General features: G+C 37.0%; 1 pseudogene; it reads left to right on the top strand.

The window, feature by feature from the left end:
• LOC103600135 overlaps positions 1-12099 on the top strand; it is a 74974-nt pseudogene extending 62875 nt beyond the window's left edge.
• The last annotated feature ends 7326 nt before the right edge of the window (positions 12100-19425 follow it).

Raw genomic sequence — 19425 nt, forward strand, 5'->3', positions numbered from 1 at the left:
TTTTTAAAGAATCACTAAAAACTTTGTTTAGAGAATGGTAACATCTCTTAAAAGTTTTACTCAAGTATTGACACTTAAGGTCATAGTACCGGCTGCTATAGGCTTTCCGTTTTTTAAAGAATCACTAAAAACTTTGTTTAGAGAATGGTAACATCTCTTAAAAGTTTTACTAAAGTATTGACACTTAAGGTCATAGTACCGGCCGCTATAGGCTTTCCATGAAGCTTAAGTGTCTTTTCCCACTTCCCACTCCCCTGTAGCCAATACTTTGTTGGATTAACTTGGGAAATCATAAGAGAATACCCACATTACATTATAAGGCAAACATTGAAATGACGATGACCCACTCCTGTAGATGAAATGTTGGCCACACCAACACCATGTTATTATAGTAAGAATGGGCATAGAAAAGCATAACTGGTAGACATACAAAAACATTTAAATATCCTGAGTCATGCTGATGTAGGTAAAATGTGCATACACACCATGCTCCTTTTCTTCGTCAGATAGTTCCTAGAAAATAGGCAAGGGAAAGAAAGTTGTGATGTACACTAGAAGCAGTATTCATTTAATCAACGATTCATTTGTTCCTGCAGCCAGTTTTTAAAAATCATTTATCTAATATGTGCTAAGAATGAGTTGTTAAATAGTTACCAGACGTTATCTTCTTTCTACAGAATTTTCCTGGGTTCTGTTTGTGTTTTCTTTGGGGTGTTTTTTGGAGAACCTTAAATCAAAATTTTAAGATTTCATGTAAAATCAAAATGAAATGCCTTCTCTCATTTTTACTAAACATTATATCTAATGATTATCTGTTTATAAATCAGTTGTTTATACTAGTCAGATCAAACTGCAAATTTCAAAAGGATATTATCAAAACTATACAATATGATTAGCACATTTCTTAACTGATACCCTATTTATTGTTCATATGCCAACTCTAATCACTTGTTTGTGTGAACTAAGCACTCTGAGCTTCATTAAAATTATTATCTATCAGTAAATTATAATGTGTTTGAATTTCTGCAATTGTGTTTATTTTTCACACTTTGTTAAATAAGCTGGGGCTCACTCTTAATCAATATTTTTAAATACTTATTTCTTTTAAAAAAGGACTAGGGTCTTATTTAAGCCATCATTCACAAAGAACCCTAACCAAGACCCTATTAATCCATGTGTTAATAGTCTTCCATACTGATAAATTTGGCTCCTGCTCTGTTTAATCTGCATATTGTCTCTATCCAGTGAGGCTCAAAGAGAAGCCACAGGCACAAAATTATGGTAGTTGGAGTTCAAACTACAGTCTCCCTCTTTGCACTCCACAGATTCTGTTCAGCACCCCAGGGCAGACAGGTGCAGACTCACATACCTCTCCACCTTGTACCCACCTCTGCTTTCCCCACCAACCTACAGCTGCTACACTGTCACCACCCCAGCCGAGAATCAGAATCACTTCTGAATTGATACGGTCCTCTGTGTGTGCACGTGAAGGCTTTATGTGCATTAGAAACACTTTTACCTAGATGTCTACACCATTCATATATGTTTATACTTCCTTCTGAGTAAATATATATAACAATCAAAATTTCTAACCTGCCCATTTCTGAGTTGCAATTCTCATTTACTTCTGGCTTGATCTGATTGATTCAGTTTCTTCAGAGTATCACAAAGAGAGAGAACTTGTAGAGAGGCTAGGCAGGCTTGCCTGTTACCTCGTGGTGCTTTCATCTATGGCTACGATATGATTTCCCTTTAATGTATTAAGGAAGGGTTTAAATGGCATCTGAGGTAATCTTGAGTTTCTGGGTTACTTTTCAGTAGTTTGCCCTCGATGGAGTGTAGAAGAGGAAAGAATGAGAACGATCCTGCCCAGTCAGTACCCGCCTGTAGCGAAAACTCTTCAGAAAACAAGTGAAGCGCTCCTAATGAATTGTGCTTTTGGTCCTTTGAATCTGCACAGCATCTCCATCAGGTTTTTACAGCTGGACTCTAGCTGTAATTGCTACTGGGATGAGATGCACAACATGGGGTGTTGAAGCTAAGTACTTATAGTGTTTTAGTGGCCAAAAATATATGGCATGGTAGGAGCATCAGGCTTCATGAAATTCACACTTGTATATCTTCATGTTCCTCACCCATTTCTGACATGCTGCTGATTTGCCAGCAGGCACTCTAGATGAAGGTGATAAAAATGGCAAAGCTGAAAGATGTTGTTTCTGAAAAGATACTGCACATCAATTGAGTAAGAGAAAGTAGATTGGGGATGTAAATGCATAAAAAGCCTGTGTAGCTGCTCTTTAGTAAAGACAGTTGGTATTAATCTCATCAATGGAACAAAATGAAAAAGATAACAGTTTTAATCTTATTATAATATAGTACAAAATGGCAACATGACAGTATTTCTCCTAATGTAAATAATAATTCCGTGTTTCTGTAGTATCAGCTCTCAGACCCCTTGTCCTGATTTGTCGTTAGATATAAATCAGTTTTTAGGCTTCTTCCTGAGAAGCTTTAAAGCCTAGTGTTTCCTTATTTAAGATATTATGATTCTAAAGAGGGGAAAATTGATAGTTTCACTAGAGAAAAGTATCATATTCAAAATTATAATGTAAAACAATAATCCAAATGCCCATGCTGATCCACCCTTATGGTTATTTAAGGCATAATCAATGAGGCTTGGAATTTAATGCAATTTGGTCGGCATCATAATTCTCCAGGGTGTCAGCTGTGACCACTGAGTCTCCAGTCCAGTTAGATTGTTCTTTAATATTACTCTTTGCATTTTCTATTTTGTTCTCTTTCTTTCTTATTTTCTTCATTGCTTAGTTTCATTTTTTGAAAATCAACCCTCATGTCAATCCACCATAAAGATTTTGTAGTGTTTACATTAACTTACATTTTAAAAGTAGTTTATATTTATATATATTAATTAATCCTGAGAATAATACATTACACAGGAGAGAATTATTTAAATTGAATTTGTCAAAAGTAGTATAATGCAAAAATTTCCTTAAAACCCCTGAAGCGAGTAATTTTCCTTGTTCCCATAGAAATGAGGAGTTTCTTATTCTTTGGTTCTTACTCAGATCATGCTTCTTTTGTTTAATTACAATAAAATCGTAACCATTAATCAAATGATTCTTTATTCTTTTTAGAATTCAAACATTTGTTCTCCTGAACATATTTACCTGCCTTTCTAAGATTACTTTCTAAAAGCAAAGTCAGAAAAGGGCAACATGATAGCCTGAATTGGGGAGAAAAATGTGTACCTTATGCAAGTACCCTATAATAAACTAAGATTTTCTGTTGATTTTTTTAATGCCCAAGGTTTGATGAATTCTTTTTATTTTTATAAAGTTTTTCACTCCACAGGTCATTTTAAGCTTTATTTCATTCAGAATTAAAGTACATGCTTTTATTGGAAGTTAATCTGAGAAATGGAGAATTGGGAATCTTCATAATTTAATTCTATCAAGAGTAACTGTTCCCACAGTATCTCTCTCTCTCTCTCTCTCTCTCTCTCTCTCACACGCACACACACACACACACACACACAACGGCTCAACTCTGGCAACATTATAGTACACAAGGACAATTGGATCTCTCTCTCTCTCTCTCTCTCTCTCACACACACACACACACACACACACACACACACAACGGCTCAACTCTGGCAACATTATAGTACACAAGGACAATTGAAATAATAATACATATTTTACAGTTTTTTATCAAATTTCTTCTTTAACATTAAATTGAGAATGGATTACATTCCAAAGGCGATTCAGCCATTTAATATTTCAAAACTTTGGCTACTGGAGTTGAATTCCACCTTTGCTGCTGCTCCTGCAAACAGTGATTTCCCAGTAATGCCAGCAGAAGCAACAGAGTGAAGCTAATGCAATCACTCTGCTAGGGAAGAGAGATTTTCAAGGGAAGCAAAGGCACAGTTTCACTTGTTCTTTCCTACTGGTTAATGCCATCAGTGGGTGGTCATGCCTGCTCTGTTCTTGAACAAAGGACTTCCTTCTCAGGAGCAGCAGGAATAAAACTGACAAGCATCACATCTGTTTCATGCTGCTTCTCCAATTCCCATGGGCTAGCACCACATATGTAGCAGCAGTTCTGATGGTACCGCAAGGGAAACAAGGCAGTAGGGCTCATAAATGAACAAATCCTGCTTGAATGAAAGAGAAAGGGAAAACAAAATATTAAATAACAAGAATAAAACAAACATCGTTACAGAAGAAAAGTGGGCAAAGACACAACTTGTCAGAGAAGACAATGTTTTTGAGATAGTCTCTCCATTTGGTTAATATATGTACATATTTTAGAAGTGTTATAGGATAGGATACATTCAGCTCTCTTGTGCAAAGAACTGGTCTTCTATAAAGAAAGCCTAATTTAATTTGAAGAACTCTTCCAACTGGTTGTACCTTCTGGCCTTTTCTGTTACTATCTACAAATAGGAAAAAAGTGATAGACAAATTTAAGACCCAAAGAGAATTTAACAATTACTATTAATTGAAAAAATGGAACATAAGGTGGTATATTCCAAACAGCATTGATGGAAATTTCTAAAAATAGTTTGGGTGATGCTTGTACAACTCTATAGATTTATTTAAAATTGTTCAACTTAGGAATTCAAATTTCAAAATTATAAAGTTTATAGCATATAAATAATACCTAAATAAAAGTGTTTTAAAAAGTTAATTCATATCTTTATAGCTCTTGACAGTTTAAAAATACTTTCAAATATATAATGATGTAGGAAAATGCTTATGACATGATGATACATAGAAAATAGCAGAACAGAACTGTTCAGGATGATCCCAGTTGTGAATATATTTGTATAGGAGAAAGGAAAGAAAAGTGAAACTGCCTCTGGGTATATGGATTAAGGATAGGTTTTGTTTTCCTCTTTTCCTAAAGAAACAAAGTAAACTGCCTCTGGGTATATGGATTATGGGTGGTTATTGTTTTTCTGTTTTGTTTTGTTTTATTTATTTTTCTATATTTCTGTATTTCTGAGTTTTTATATTGAATGTGTAATATTTGTGTGATGAAAATATAAAAAAATTTTAATGAGAAAACCTTTTATCGTACCTATCAAAACTGTTTATGTGGGTAAGCTATGACTTAGTATCCCATTTCTCTGATGTATTCTATACAAATAGTTATATAAGTGATTAAAAATTTAAGTACTATGTGGATATTAGAAGCAACCTACGTGCCAATCAAAAGAGAATTCCTGCTGTACAATAATACCATTTAGTTATTATAAAAGAATGAACTTTAAAAAGTATATATGAGACATACTGTGTGTGTGTGTGTGTGTGTGTTTAGAAGCAACCTACGTGCCAATCAAAAGAGAATTCCTGCTGTACAATAATACCATTTAGTTATTATAAAAGAATGAACTTTAAAAAGTATATATGAGACATACTGTGTGTGTGTGTGTGTGTGTGTGTGTGTGTGTATATATATGTATAAATAGTATGTGTGTGTGAGAATACATATATACATACTAACTTGAAAAGATACCTATGCTCTATTATGTAGTGGATAAAAAAGCAATTTGCCAAACTAAATATAAAGATTGATTGCATTTTCAAAAACTGTATTTGTGTGTGTCTATGCAAACCTCAGGCTATATAAAAAATATAAGCATATTTATTCTTTTAAGTGAGGTAAGTTTTAATTTTGAGCCCCCATTCCATTAGGTGGTAGAAACTCTTCAGGTAGACATAATCACATCAGGGTTTCTTATCAACTTTCTAATCCCGTTCTAGGAATAGGATTGCAAAAGTGTTACAGTATAATGAGTACTGTGGACTGAATTGTGCCCTCCCAAAATTTATGTATTGAAGCCCTAACTGCCAGTATAATAGTATTTGGAGATGGGGCCTTTGGGAGGTAATGACAGGGGACGCCTCATGTTAGGATTAGTGCCCTTATAAAGAAGAAGACTTCCAAGAACTCTTTATCTACCATGCAAGGACACAGTGAGAAGATGGCCATCTGCAGGCCAAGAAGAGGGCCCTCACCAGGAACCAAGTCAGCCGGCACCTTGACCTTGGACTTCCATCCTCCAGAATTGTGAGAAATAAATGTCTGTTGTTTAAGCCACTAGCAGCCCAAGCTGACTAATACAGTGAGAAACATCTGTTCCCTTCATCTCCTCATCTTCTTTATCTATTGAGACCTATCCACATCTCTGTTCATGAGTCCATGCCAGACACTTCTGTCTCATGAATCCACGTTAATCACAAGACCTCTCTGAAATTTGCTCCTCTTAGTCATTTCCATGCCCCTTTTTGACTCACATAAAATGTATGGCTGCCCCCCATGACACACTGGGCATGGTGGGGTTGGGAGTGGGAGTGGGTTGTTTCTTTGAGGGTGTCTCAAGTTTTATCTGCCTAAACACCATACACATCATCTTTACTCTTGGGCTACTTCACAGTGCTGGGAAGAGGGTAAAATCTCGCCACTCTTGGGTTCATCTTTTGTTTTCATTATTATATCCAACTCTGGTGGCAGGGGGCACAGCATGCGGCAGGGCTCCTTCTCAACACATCTACACCGGGCTTAATTCTCTTCTCCTCCAGTCATTCAATCTTAGTACTGTGGGGTTAAGGGACTGGGTGGGTGCTAGAAAAATTAACTCTGAATACTCAGGAATTCTTCCACAACCTTTTTGTTTCTTGTATAAGTCTAAGCTTTTGAAACTCAAAGATCAAGAATTTATTTATACTCTGCTTCTGCTATAAAAACTTTTTCCTAAGATACTGTGTACTCACAGAAGATGGAGAAAGGTACAAGGGAAAAAAGGCAGCAGGAGTGATGATGGGTTACCTTGATTAATATTTCAAGATATTACTCTGGTACAATTGGTTATCTCAGAATTTAGGATTAGAAAGGGGAAAGGGGGACTTTCACTTTTTACTTTATATAATTCTATAATTTTAAAAATAGTCATTTCTTTGAATGAAAAATTAACCATTTTTTTAAGTTTCTTATTAATCGACTCCTATAACAATACTATGATGCAGGTAGGGAAGTTGCCATTACCCATATTGTAATGGATGAAGAAATGAAGTTATCCACACAAATTGTAAGTATCTTTTGATCTGGGACAAATACAAAAAAAATGGGAGGCAAACATGTAATGAGTGCCTTCAGTGTGTAAAGCATGTGCTAGGGAAAAAAAGCTATTAAAAATGTCTTAATGCTTAACATTTCTCTAAGCCCTTATTGATTAAAAAGCATTTCCAAAGTTATAGTTTTTATTGATTTTTCTTTTGAAATAGTCAGTGTCTGTCCTTTTATTCCCAGAGCTATCTCCTTCACTCGGGTCTTCATGCCTTCGTGTTTAAACTGCTCCCATATCCTTCCCTGCTGCTGTTCATTCTTTCTCCCACATATTCTTCATCTCCATTGATTTTACTAAAACATTGCTTGGATCATAAGGGCCTTAGAACTGAAAGAGCCTCAGTTGCAGCCCCTCCCATGGCTCAGGAATCTTATCTAGAGGATCCCTGGTGTATGATTTTCTGGTCTTTTTTTTGAACCATTGGATAGGGATTAGCTACTTCATGAGGCAGCTTCTTTTATTTTTAGCCAGCTTAAAGTGTTTGAAGGTTCCTTATTACTGTACCGTATCCTCCCTTTAACTTCCACACAAAACAAGTCCAGTCTTTCTTTTAAATGACAACTTTTCAACAAACGTAAGAATACATGTCTTGTCACATTTCGATTCTTCTTTTCACAAGGTTGAGCATTCCCAGTTCCTTCCTTGTTTTATTTGTTACGGTATCTCTGAGACTACCACAGTTCTTGACACATAGTAAATATTTAATACACATTTGTTTCATGAGTTAATGAATGGCTAAACTGCCCTGTCATTACAGCATGGCTTTGGTTCCAGTTTTATAATCTGTAAAGGAAGGCTTCATTCAGTACATGTTCTCCATCTGGTAGGTGAGCTGTAGTAACTCCTGCAATGATATAAACATCTGTTCCTTCTTTTCACTTCGCAAAATGTCAAATATTTTTATGCCATGGTAATTTTTAAATAAACAAGTTTATTCCCTCTCCTTGCTATTATATCTCTTTTTGAATTGCGTATTCCTGCATTACAGTATAAATATCTTAAATGAGTATGTGTAATCATATTTATCTCCTGTGTTTGAAACATTTCCCTTTTGGTTTGAGTTTTTACCCAGTGTGTGTGAAAAGTTCCAATTTGAATTAGTATTCATGTGTAATTAGGCCATCACTAGAATAAAGCAATAGCCTTTATTAATATGTTTAGTTTGATCATTAGTAAAGACTTTATATTTCATAATTTGTAAAGTGTAGATACTAATGGAATAGGACTGAATCATAAGAGATTATGAGGATCTCTTGATTACCACCTATTTTTGCTTGGTTTTCCTACCCCTAGACTTTTTCCTATCCTCTAAGATAATAGAACCAAAGAACTGAGAAAGTAATAAATCAGTTATTCTCTTATAATAGGTGCATTGGCTATGAAGATTAAAGATACAAACTAAATTATATGTGAATTTTAGTCATATCCACATCCAATTATGACAAATAATCAAGAATTTTCTATCATTGAATTTCTCATAATTACGATTCAGAAGCAGCTATTTCAAGTTCTGAGAGTATGATGTAGTGCTGTAACTATGTTAGTTATTGAACAATAGAATTTTTAAAAGAAAACTATAAAACCAAATATCTCAAGAAATCAATGTACCTCATAACAGTTGTAATTTAGCAATATGTTTTTAAACTTTTTGTCTAATATCAGTGTCTATCTTTGTACTGCCCTTTTGAGCATCCAGATTACTGTCTATTAAGTAAAATATAGAACTCAGAAAATACATTTCCTGCTTGCATACATAAATGGATTAGACATCTAGAGTATTCTACTTTAAGGAAAATTCTTCTTGACATTCTTTAAGGAGAGGAAAGAACAGTGGGATTTCCACATCTGTTAAATAATCATTAGCATGTAGGATTGAATTCTGTCTTCTTTTCAATTTAAGACCAACCATTGAAGTAAACTTGAAGGGCTCCTTAATTATTGCATATTTCAATAGCTTGCAGAGGATTCAGTTACCTAGTTCCACCACTCTGATCAAAGGGAACTCATTTACTTTGTACACCATTGTTATTGAAAGCATTCCTTATTTGATTGTTTTGCTTCTGAAATGTTCTATAAGAGGTCAGACAAGGTGTCTTTCTCAGATTTCATCATGCCTCTGAGAATAATCTCTGCTACCAATTATGTGTTACTTGGATGGGTGCTAAGATACCCTAGGCCTTCTTTCCCTGTGCCTTACTACATGTTTGCTTTTGTCACTTATATTGCTAAGTCAAAGGTGTTTTAATGTCCATATGATCTTTGGCATCAGTGAAAAATTCAGAAAAATGAACGGATTTTCTCTGTTTGTAACACTATTTGGTAGTGTTGCCAGAGACACATTTACCATGAGTCATGCATACTAATCAAAGGCTTTAATTTATTTTGAGGGTTTCCTCATTGTTGTTGGCCTGATGACTGTTTTTGTGACTGTGGAATGAAGTCTTAACCTGGCATAATACAGCCAGGGAACAAAGCTAACCTAACGTGTAGAAGTTTGTCCTTTCCACCAGAAACACCATAAGAATGACTGAATATGAAAATCAAATTTGGACTACTTCCAAATAGATCACCATACTGAATTATCATGCTAATGTCATGGGGTTTTTTTTAATTTAAAAAATTTATTTTTACACTTGAAGCTAACTGAGTATACATATTTATGGAGTACAGAGTTGACTATCAGTATTTGTGTATAATATGTGATGCTAAAATCAATACTATTAGCATGTTCATCATTACAAATTGTAATTGTTCTTTGTGTCCATTACCCATTTCTCCCTCCCCCCACCCCTTTCCCACCTCTAGTGACCATAGATCTGTTCTCTTCTTCTGAAAGTTTGATGTATTACGGTGGTTGTTTATTGTTTCTTACTTCCAGACCCTAATGTACTGTGTCAAATTGGCAAACTGTGCAGCTATCCCATGAGCTCTTGCATTTAGCAAAATGCACGCTCTCCCTTTGTATTTAGCCTACCAATTGAATGGCAATATGAATTTACAAAGATATATTCTGTTTGGAATATGCTCCCATGTCTACATAATTAAGTTTTTGATCTAAAGCTATTTTCTCAAATTGTGGATGTCAGAATTTCTTTGAAATCTCTTCATAGCAGATGTACAATACACTGTTTACCTGGACACTGTTCTTTTGCATAGTATTTTACTACTTTCAAGATTAAATTTATTGGCATATGTAGTAACATACGTACAAATTTATTGACATATAAAGAAGGTCATCTTCTTTGCTGTAATGAAGTTCCCCCCCCCAAAGGATATATTAAAGAACTAAAGCAGGTGTTACTCCATACGACAAAGGTTATATGAAAAGAGAAATGAGAAAAATAAAAAACAGCTTCTAAATAAAGAGGTAAATATAAGAGATGTAATCTAGTCTATGCCCTGGAAATCTAAATTTATGTAGTAGAACTCAAAATGGAGTTTGCTTTTTAAGATTAATTTTTTGTGCAATGTAATAACAGATATTAAAATTTTGAGTCTATTGTCAAAGTATGTTCAAAAGCCTATAATTTCCTTTTGTTTCTACTGCTAGCACTCTAGCCTTAGCCACCATTGTCTCTGACCTAGACTTCTGCAGAAGCTTCCTTCCTTGTCTTTCTGCTTTCACACTTGGTACCCTCCCTCCATCCCACCCCCGATCCGTTCTCCTGTCCTTGGCACCCTTGGCACCCTTGGCACCTTCTGTCCTATCCCATGTCCTGTCTGTTCTCAACATAGTGGCCAGAGCAATTCTTTTAAAATAATGGTACTTCAAAAAGTTCATGGAAAAATAGAATTGAAAGATAATACGAATCTTTCCGTGAACATTTTGAAATATGCTTGTATGTTATATTGTCACTTATCTCCTCAAAACTCTGTACTAGCCCCCCTCCCCAGCTCCCTGCCTGGCCTTGGGCCTGGGTGTTCCAGGAGCCCCTCCAGGCACCTGTAGCTGGGGCTGCTTTCAGGGCTGGGGGGAGGGGGCGAACCGAGGAGCATCCCTCCCAGAAGAGCTTGGCCCAGAGGAAGGGCTCTGGGAATCTGGGGCTCATTGCACCTACCCCAGCAACTTAGATTCATCACCTCTGACTCCTGTGACCTCATCAAAGATGAATTTCAGGCGAATTTCAAGTCCCGCAGGCTCAGTATCATAGCCTGAATCTCAAATGTGACAATCTGGCCAGCGAGAAGTGACATGTACTATGAGATCTCCTACAGCCTGAACATCGAGATGTACAAGCAGGCTAAAATCGTCAAGAGGCTGAATAGGATTTGTGCCCAGGTCCTGCCCTACCTCTCACAAGAGCACCAGCAGCAGGTCTTGGGAGTCATCAAGAGAGCTAAGCAGGTCACCACTCCTGAGCTGAAGTGCATCATCTGACAGCAGCTCCAGGTCGACCAGTTATCCCAGCTGTAGGTGCCCCTGACCCCGCTGCCCATGGGATGGCAGCGACTTTGGCTGCTGGCAGTCAGCGTGGGCATTGGCCTCCTGTCACTGTCCACGCTGGGCTCCCAGGCCACCCCCCCCCCCGTGAAGATGAGAATGACGCCCACCAGGAGGATGATGGCGAGAAGTCAGATTGGCAAGCAGCCAGGATGGGGAGGGTGGGGGGACAAAGGGGAGTCAGAGGCATGGAGAGAAAGGAATGTTTAGTGCAAGACACAGTATAGCTCCAGGTTGGCTAAACTCTGGTGGTGGTAATGGTAACCACCTGCTGGGGTTCTAACCTTGCTCATGTGCTACCCCTAGCTTTGCTCCAATGTCCCCACTCCCAGTCCTGGCCTCCCTTCTTCTACTCCCTTGCAGCCTGAATAGTCAAATACCTGCTCATACCACAGATGAGGCAAGCTGTGGCCTGGAGGCGCAAATGGGAGACCAGGTTGGAATGGAGCAAAACCTTAAGAAATCCAACACCCTAGCACTTCCCCGTTTCACACACGCGTAACTGACAGTTTGCTCACCAGGCCCCTTGGGACACATGCCACAGTCCCCTGCCCTGGCACTGCATGCAAACAGGATGCTAGCTGTCCCTTCCCTCCCTGGGCACCCCACACATCTCCCCCCTGAAACCAACTTAACACTCTGCTCACCTCCTCCACTGGTCCCAGATGCCCCCAGTCCACCTGGTCCTCCCCTGTCACCCACAAAAGAGGATGCAAAGGGAAGCTAGCTTAGCTGGGACAAATGGGGATGGGGGAGCAGGTGACCCAGGCTTTCCCTTCCCTAATAGAGGGTACAACAACAACAACAAAAACCCAACTCTCTGCCAACTCCCCATGTCTCTCAGAGTAACAGATAGTGTCTTTATAATGGCCTTCAGTATCCTATGTGATCTGGCTTCTGTTACCTATGAACTTCCTATCCTATGCCTTCCTGTTTCTGGAATATGCCAGGTACCACCTTGCCTAGGTCTCTGTACTGGTTAGTCCCTTTCCAGGAACAATCTTCAACCAGATTTCTTCCTGCGTAACTCTCCCATCTCCTTCATTCAGTCTTTGCTCTGTGAGGCTTACCCTGATGTCCCTGTTTAAAGCTGGAGCCATTTTCCCACTCTACACTAGGAAGACTCCCTACTCTATTCTATTTTTCTTTCTAAAGCACTATCATCTACTAAGTTATCATATAATTTACACTGTAGGTAATTCTCCCAATGGATTGTAATCCTAAAACAAACAGAGATATACTGTGTTTCCTTCATAGAGGTAACCCAAATGCCTAGAACAGTGCCTGGCACATAGTAAGTACTCAAACATATTTCTTCAGAGAGTGAATTGAATCAATAGGACTGGTAAAATTGGAAAATTGGCTTTAAGAGGGGGATATAAATTCAGCTTTATTGAGTTTTATAAGTGAGCAATAGAACTTTGGAAAGAAGATAGGGCTATAGGTACAGTTATGGAGGTCAGGTGCATCCAGTTCATCAGCAAATCCTGCCAACTCTACCCTCAAACCACATTTGGAGTTTACTGCTTTTCATCACCTCTACCACTATCACAGTCATGTAAACCACCATTATCTCTCACCTGGAGTATTATAGGAGCATCCCATAACTACTCACCTTGATTCTGCCCTTACTCCTCACCACACCTGAAGCTCAACACAGGGAATTGGAAGGCAAGGATCCAGGGAAGACAAACACCAAAAGCTGCAGAAGACAGGGAATAGTTAATGAAGAGGTATCTGAAAGGAAGTTGGAGAAAGCTTAGATCAAGAATAAAAGTAGAACGAGAAAGAGTCTTTCTTTGGAACTGTTGGGGAGTGGCTTAAGAAGATCAAGAAATTATGAGTAATTTTACCCCCATTAGAACAGCTAAAATCAGAGACTAACACCACCAAATATCAGGAAGGATGTGGAACAACTGGAACTTTCATACATTGCTTGTAAGGATTTAGTATAGTACAAACACTTTGGAGAACTGTTTGACAGTTGTTTATAAAGTTAAACATTTACCCTGTGACCCAGTAATTGCACTCTTAGATATTTATCAAACACATACCAAAACCTATAGCAGCCTTATTAATAATCTAAAATTGCAAACAGCTTCAACAGGAAAATAGACTGTGGTATATTCATAGAATGGAATATTGCTAAGCAATAAAAAAGAACAAGCCACTACTGTATACAACAATAAATGCATCTCATAAAATGTTATGCAAAAAAGCCGGAAATGAAAGAGTACACACTGTATGATTCCACTTACATGAATACATAAAATCCAAGAATGCAAAGAAATATATGACAGACATCAGAGAGTGGTGCCTGGAGGAGGGGGGTGGAGAGGAAGGGAATGGTCTGGAAATGAGCATAAGGGAACTTTCTGGGTAAAGGAAATATTTGATATCTTGTTTTGTATGGTTGTTAGGTGTATACAGTTATCAACCTTGAACTGAACACTTGAGATCTGTGCACTGTAATGTATGCTGATTATACCTCAATAAAAACATACATAATAAAACCCATGAGCATGTATTGTGAAATTCTGAGATAAACAGGAAAAAAAATGTGATCAATCAAATGCAGGGGCTCAAATCTTAGAAAAGTTGGATACCAAAGTACTTTCCTGAGCTTGATACGTGAGTGATTAGATTGGAAGGTCAGAAAAAGCTGAGAGCAGCTACTTTAAGGAATGTGACAGGAAGTCGACAAGAGAAAACTGAAGTGTTAATGAGCAGAAGTGAGGGCCCAGCTGAAGCAGACAGTATGACTATGTCACTGTGGAACAAATCAACATAATTTTGTGAGTATGGGTGAATAAATTTGATAACTGCTAGTAAGGAAGTAAGGGAGACAATTGGAATCTACGGTATTCATGTCTTTCTGGAAGCCTTCTCAGAAAAGGTGAAATTTGAATAGTACCTCAAAGAATAAGTTGAATTTTACTAGGGAGAGAAAGTGCAGTAGGATATATTGGGTTAAATTAAGTGTGTCATTAAAATTAACTCCCTCTCTTTCTTTTCACTTTCTTTAATTTAAAAAGTGCTACTAGAAAATTTAAAATTACACATTTGGCCCACAATATATTTTTTTGGACAGTGCTGGCCTTGAGGCATGGAGATAAGCTATTGCCATAATCTAGGCAAAAGATGATAAATGCCTGGACTAGGACAATGGCAGGAGGATAAAGAGGAGCACCAAAATTCAAGAGATATTTCTTGGAACAGAATTGACTGGTTTAGGGCCGGCCTGGTGGCACACTGCAGAGTGCGCCACTTGGGAGCGCGGTGGCGCTCCCGCTGAGGGTTCGGATCCCATGTGGAGACCGGTTCCCGCTCACTGGCTGAGCATGGTGCGGGCGCAACACCAAGGGTTGCGATCCCGTTGCCAGTCCCCGGTATAGGCGCGACACTGAGAGTTGCGATCCCGTTACTGGTCAGTAAAAAAGACAAAAAGGAAAAAAAAAAAGAATTGACTGGTTTAGGTTAGTGATTACATTTGGCAGGGCAAGGATTATGGAGCAGGACAAATCAAATATTGCTCTAAGTTTTCTAACTTGGATAATATTGATTAGGAGGAGATGTCATATACCACAGTTGAGAAAACACAAGAACAAAGAAGCCGATTTACAAGGGGTATAAGAAAAGAGAATAATACCAGTATTGAGTCCCAGTTGCCTGCCACATGTTAAATCATTTTGATGTCTGCAAACATGTAAGTAATTAAGACTCAGAGAGGTTATCTAGCTCTGTCGACGATGAGTCAGAAAGTGGTGGAACTAGGATTCAGAACCTACACCAGTGGTGGTTCTAAATGGAAAGGGCCAATGAACAAATGGTAGTTTGTATTCTATAGGTAGTAATGTGTGTGTCATAATTATAGTTTGCTGTAAGAACTGACAGACTTACCTGGCACACAAAAACCATAAATTACAAGATTCATTTTGGGAGGATGATTCAGAACTAAGTACAGAATTACAGAATCTGTACCATTTTTTACAAGCAGCTTCAAACAAATTTGACTAAAGGACAGTGCCTATAATAGACAATAAATAATAACTGTTGCACTTATTGTCTTAGAGGTGTAAAGGTGAAGACTGTAAAGGTATGTATCATCACAAGTACAGGGCCTATTCGAATATGCTTAAAAAAATTTTTTTTTTAAGTGATTCTTTGTTTTCTTTGTGTCGGGCTAGGGCTCAGACCTTTCAAACCCATTGTACAGACTGGGTCACAAACCCCTCACATTGCAGATTGAGAGCCAGGTAATTGGGAAAGATCCTGGCAGCCATTGGCAGAGTTGACAGGTTTGTACCAACATGACCTCAGTCCTCAGCTTCCACTGCAGCAGCAGCAGCAGCAGCAGCAGCAGGGGTGGTCTCTCAGGGAATCCTGGGAACCCTGGCAGCAACATCCTCCAGCAGCAGTAGTGGCCTCCCCGCGCCCCTCCCCCTCGGGGCATCCCAGGGGCCAGGGCCCTGTGGATCAGAGCCATTCCTTCTTTATACATAAGTCCAATAACCCAGAAACACCTGGGTGTGAGTCAGACAAGCCAGGAATACGTGGGTATCCACACACATCCAGATCGGACAATAGCCAAGGAACACCTGGGTGCTTGTGCACAGTTATCATATTTACATCAAATGCTCAGGAAGATTCCAAAGCCCCTGAAGGAGCCTGACCATTTACCTTCACTTTTCCTACACTTTGTATTTTCTTCTCTTTTACAGTTTGAAGGACAGGAAAAATTCTAGTTAACTGAGAATTCTAGTTAATTGGGTTAGATTTTCCTGGTAATACATTTTGGAAATATGATCTGTGTTTAGGACAATGTAAATTTCCACTGGAAAGTAATTATATAAGAAACCATTGGTATGAGCATTTTAAGAATGTATATTTTTCACCAATGCATATAATTAATAACCAAACTGCAAAATTTCAAACAGTGTAACATAGTTATAAATTGCTATGAAACAAAAACCAAAGAGCATTCTGGCATACAGCAACTAGGAATAATATGATCCTTTCTAAAACAAAGACTTTGGACTGACTCTGGATTGAGTGGCAGATTTGCACTAACAGCATATGTTACAAACAGCCACAAACCAAAGATTAGCCTTAAAATGAGAATATTGTTTTAAAGACAGTTGCTTATCGGTTATATTAGTCTTTCTAGATACACATAAGTAGACATCAATCTGGAAGAACATATTTAAATGCCAAATATAGAAATATAATACTTTAGTGTACTGAGTCACTTATTACAGTATCATCATGGTAATCTCAGGCTTAGGTCTATATTTAACTAGTAGCACCTTCAGAAATGCAATACCCTTGAATAATTCCAAAATAGAGTTGACCTTAATGGCATAATCAATGTTGAGAAACCTACTCACTTGCAGATGGGTGTACCTATTCTCAATGACTTGTGACTCTTCCTAAATTGTATCAAACATATATCAATCACTTTTATTTAGAGCTGAGTAGAAAAAAACAAAATTATAGGCATTCAGGTTAAAGAAACTTCCTTTAGTGGCTTTAAAAGGCAGTAGAAATAATAGTTGCCCCTAGATTTGATAAAGAGGTTTGAATTCACATACCAACTCAGATTTATTGTTGGTACTTGCCTGATTCAGGGTTTTGAGTAATTTTTAGGACCTTGTTGTGGATCAAGAGTGCCATAAAGATTAATGATACCTGTTAAGGTTGCAGATCTAGGGTGAGGGTGGGGGAATAGGAGAAATAATGAGAGCTTCATATAGTCCATCTCTATTCTAGTGCATGACTTCACTGATTCTGCTTAGATCAAATAGTAATAAATGCAAATCTCATTTATTGATCAATTACTATCAATTACAAATTGTGCCAGATATTTCAATAATTTCATCCTCCTTAAATCTCCAGAGGAAGTAGCTGTTAATTCACATTTTCTACATTAGAAAAATGAGACTCAGAGATTCAAACCCAAGTCTGCCAGGCTTCAAAGACAGCATAGTTTTTGTATGTCATTATTGTTGGGGTTTGAGTAGAACTTATTATTTGAATAATGACACTTTTTGGAATACAACGAATAATTTGTGTATGTATGCTTATGAACTAAACATATTTCTGATGTTGAGAACATAAATGTATCAAGTCAATTTAAATTTAAATTTTTAAAAATTTCCATAAGGAGTTTTGATAAATTTTCAAATGTATTTTTCAGAATAAACATTGAAGTAATAATTTTTATCATAATTTTTTGACACAATAATCAAAACCCTCAATCATGTTTTTAGGAGAGCATCACACTATTACAGTGATGAACTTCTGTAGAAGTGACACTATCAGAAACAATTGTTTTTAAAAAGAAGCAGAGATATAATAAAAGAGAAAACAAATGTCAAAAATCCAATATACTCACATTTGTGCTTTAGCCTTGTATCCCACATTGAACAAATGCCACAAATATTTATGACTTCAGAGCACTATATCAGTTAAAGTTTCTGGACATTTTCTCAAGGATTTAAAAATGGTACTAGGAAAGGAGATATAGGTAAGGGAGTACTGAAGCATTATATTAGAATTTAATTTTTTGTGTGATTTAATATTTAAAAAGAAAGCTTATTTATAGTTCACTTCCAATTATTCCAAAGTGTTGTAATGTCTTATTTATTAATAAGGAAGAATATGAGATTTATGTTTCACAGCACTGAAATGATTGTAGTTACGCAGAAATTCCTTTCACATCTGTCACTATTTATTACTACTTATTTTTTATTTTATTTTTAGAGCAGAAAACATGTATTTTGTTGTTCAAGAATAAAAATATATTAACTACAATAAGTATGAAAAACTAAAATGAATTCTTAAAAGCATTTAGCTCGAAGTACTTTCCATTTCATTTCAAACAAAGAAAGGTATCTAAAAAATCTTAGTTCTTTCAATGCTGCCTTCTCCATTCATGGCTCAAGATGCTTTCTCATAATTTATCTAAAGTCTCATAATTTTTTATTACAACAAACTTGAAAATTTATTTGGCTATGTGAAATTAGAAATTTATATTTTCATATGCTTTTTTTTTTTGGCGGCTGGCCAGTACGCGGATTGAACCCTGGACCTCGGTGATATCAGCGTCATGCTCTAACCAACTGAGATAACCAGGGCAGCCCCATATGCCTTGTTTCAATCTTTTAAAATGTCTAGTTGTGTCAAATTGATTCCCATAAAATGTGGATATCTACTCTTATCAGAACTGCAATTTAACATGGCTTTGTTATTTATTATTTATTTATTCATTAATTTATTCTCCAGTTTATTCCAGGAAGGATACTCAAAGGAAGGCTTTACTTATGGATTGTTACCATTTGGTATGCATTACTTTATGCGTTTATTTATCTACTAAATTGTATTTATGAAACTTCTCCTTTATTAGTTCCTTGCTTTAGAAATGAAGGAAGCATCTTTAAGCAACTGAATTCTTCTGAGGCACTATATAAAGAATTCTTTAAAATGTTAAAATATTTCATTGAGCCATTTATAGGGGCTGTCTATTATATACTAGCTCAAACACATTAAAATATATTATTTTTGCCTTTCTGATAGTAATTTCAAGTGATATATATAGATAAAGCTTCAATTTTAAATGGCAAATCACCTTTTGATACACTTAAAATTGTTACATTTTTCCCCCTACCCTGACACTGCCCTGCAAACCTTCTCTCCCCCCATAAGATTTGGTAGTAAGAACGTAAACTTTTCAATAAAATTTTTCAAAAAGAAAAATCTTTACAGTGTAATTGCAGATCGCTTATTCTCACAGAATTAGATTTTATTCTATTCACAAAGATCCGTATGT

This window comes from Galeopterus variegatus, unplaced genomic scaffold, assembly GCF_000696425.1.
Source record: "Galeopterus variegatus unplaced genomic scaffold, G_variegatus-3.0.2 Scaffold3242, whole genome shotgun sequence".
In the NCBI taxonomy this organism is placed as follows: domain Eukaryota; kingdom Metazoa; phylum Chordata; class Mammalia; order Dermoptera; family Cynocephalidae; genus Galeopterus; species Galeopterus variegatus.